Source organism: Anguilla rostrata, chromosome 6 (genome assembly GCF_018555375.3).
Source record: "Anguilla rostrata isolate EN2019 chromosome 6, ASM1855537v3, whole genome shotgun sequence".
In the NCBI taxonomy this organism is placed as follows: Eukaryota; Metazoa; Chordata; class Actinopteri; order Anguilliformes; family Anguillidae; genus Anguilla; species Anguilla rostrata.
Genome location: NC_057938.1, coordinates 1,864,642 through 1,867,327, shown reverse-complemented (window position 1 = coordinate 1,867,327; position 2,686 = coordinate 1,864,642).

Genomic DNA, 2,686 nt, shown 5'->3' with positions numbered 1-2,686 from the left:
CCGACAGCGCCGCCGCCCATGAAACACTTCTGTAAAAACCACAAACAAAGAACATGAACTCACGCTGATTACAGTCGACACACAAGGTGAGCACGCCCGCCAGAAACTTGAAAGAAACAAAAAAAAAACACAACAACACATTTACAAATTAATCTACGCCCATTTTCTAAAAATAGTGACATTTGTCCAGACTTGCAGTGACAGTGCTGGACGTGTTTCAGTCATTAAGTGTTTTTCACCTCCACACCCACATCGGTGCGCTGCACAGAGGCAGCCAGATTGGGCTCAAACAAACGCAAATATATTTTTAGTAAATATCTGGTGTCACACTCAGAATAACTCCCAGCTGAACCCTTCCTCTTCACAAACGTCAAGAAGCATAAAAGCATCACGATGGCATCTAAACTCATCATGAAAACAGATTTCAAACACTGAAATGTGTATCGTTGTCTAACATCATCTTAAAATGCTGATGAATATGTGCCATCAACTACTATATATATTCATATAACTAAAGTTATTCTATCCTATTCTGTTCCATTCTAACATTATTTTGCACATAGCTTCCATATTAGACACATAGCAGTTGTAACACACATTAGCTATGCCTCCTGGCTACTAACAATCATTTTGGATTTCAATACAATTGTGTTTCAGGAACCAGTTTGCAAACCCTCCCTTACCCCCACACGAAACGAAACCCAGGTCTAAGGCTCAGCCTTGCCCGCCGGCCTGTTTGTAACTAGTTTTTCAGCCGCCAGCCAACCAAAACCCTGAGAAAAAACTGCTGAGAATTATGGGAGAAATATCCACACAGATTAGGCAGCAGAGGGAGGGGTGGACAATAACATTTCACAATGTATTCAGTTGAATGTCCTAATTTAAATTCTTTATGTATATAAATACACACACACACACACACACCTACACACAAGTACTCACGCATGCACTCACACACGCACATACACATTCTCTCCCTCTGAACCTCAGCTGACGTGCTGTGAGCGTTCTGGCACAAAATGGCTGCCGTGCATCCCCCAGGTGGGTGCTACACTTTGGTGGAGGTTGAGGCACGTTCCTCCCTCATCACTGTAAAGTGCGAGAAAAGCACTACATCAATGCAAATAATAATAATAATAATAATAATAATAATAATAATAATAATAATAATTACTGAAAGACAAAGCTTTACTGAAACACAAAGCTTCACAGAAACACAAAGCTTTCCGGTAACATAAGGCATCTTTAAAACACAAACTTTTACCAAAATACTAGACTTACTAGGAATACTACACCGAAACACTGGCTTCGCTATGGAGCCAAAATGTATTCCCAAACACAACTACATGGACAGAACACCTGCTTGGCAAATCCACAGGGATAAAGGGTGTGGTTGGGTGGGGCTTTGGTCAACTTTTTGATGGTGTGTACACTGAAGACAAAAAACTGATCTAAATACACTCACAGCATCACTAGCTAATTCTTTTTCTTCAATTTTGCTATTAAACATGAATATCTGCAGTGCTCCCACTATTTCAACAAAAACAAATTAAATCCCAAAGGATAGGCATGTGTTTATTTGACCTCCATGCTCACAGTCTTAAGCCTTAAGTTAATTCAGGGAAAAAATAAAATGACTCTTATTCCAGCCAGGCCTAAGCCTCCACTGTCTGTATGCCCAGACACAACGGAACCCACAAGAACCCCGGAGTCAGCCGGCCTCTGTGACATCACAATCCAGCCCATTCCGTGCGAAATGGAGCCTGGCCAAAGGGTTCCAAGCACGCAGGAGGAAGTGGCCCTTCGCATTAACAGGGCAGCTGATGGCTAGGCTAGGTGAGGGACTTTGTGGTGCAGACCGTAGGGGCAGCCTTTAAGAGCCACGCAAGACTCCCCCCCCCCCCCCCCCCCCCAAGTGGGTGGGCGTGAAGTCTCCTCCATGGCACCTTCTGAGCTTGGCATCTCTTCTCTATCTGTCATCCTTTCCTTACTTTCAGCCTGTCTGAATGAAGCAGCAGATATGGAAGGAAGGCAGGCTGTCCTGTTCCTCTTTAAAACAGATAAAAGTGCAGCGCGGGTCATCGGTTGGGCAAGAACGCCCGTTCAGTGGCATCGGGGCAGGAATGGGGCAGCGGTGGGGGGGGGGCGTACTGAACCGAAACTGAAGGGCACCACCTCAGTCAGTTTTGCTTTGGGAATCTCCCAAATGGGGAAGTTTAAGTGAGACCGGTAACTTGTTGTTAGCTTCCTCTTTTTTATTAAAAAAAAAAAATCTTGCATTAAGGGGAAAGAGAAGGGGAAAAACAGCAAGACTAAATAAGTCTCAGTTTCTATGAGCTGAGAAGTCAAAAGACATGATGGAAAGTCTCTGAGAAACACAGCAGAGAGTGTGTGTGTGTGTGTGTGTGTGTGTGTGTGTGCATGCGTGTGGTGTGTGTGTGTGTGTGTGTGTGTGTGCATGCGTGTGGTGTGTGTGCGTGCGTGTATGCGTGTGTGTGTGCGCACGTGTGTGTGTGTGTGCTTGTGTGTGTGTGAGTGTGTTTGTCTGTGTGCGTATGCATGTGTGTGTGTGTGTGCGTGTGTGTGGGATCTGAATCCACTGAGCTTCCTATGGCTGTGGGTGTGTAGTGCAGCCATCTAAATGGAAAATATACGCTCTTCTGAGGGGGTAAATTCCCTGTTTTGT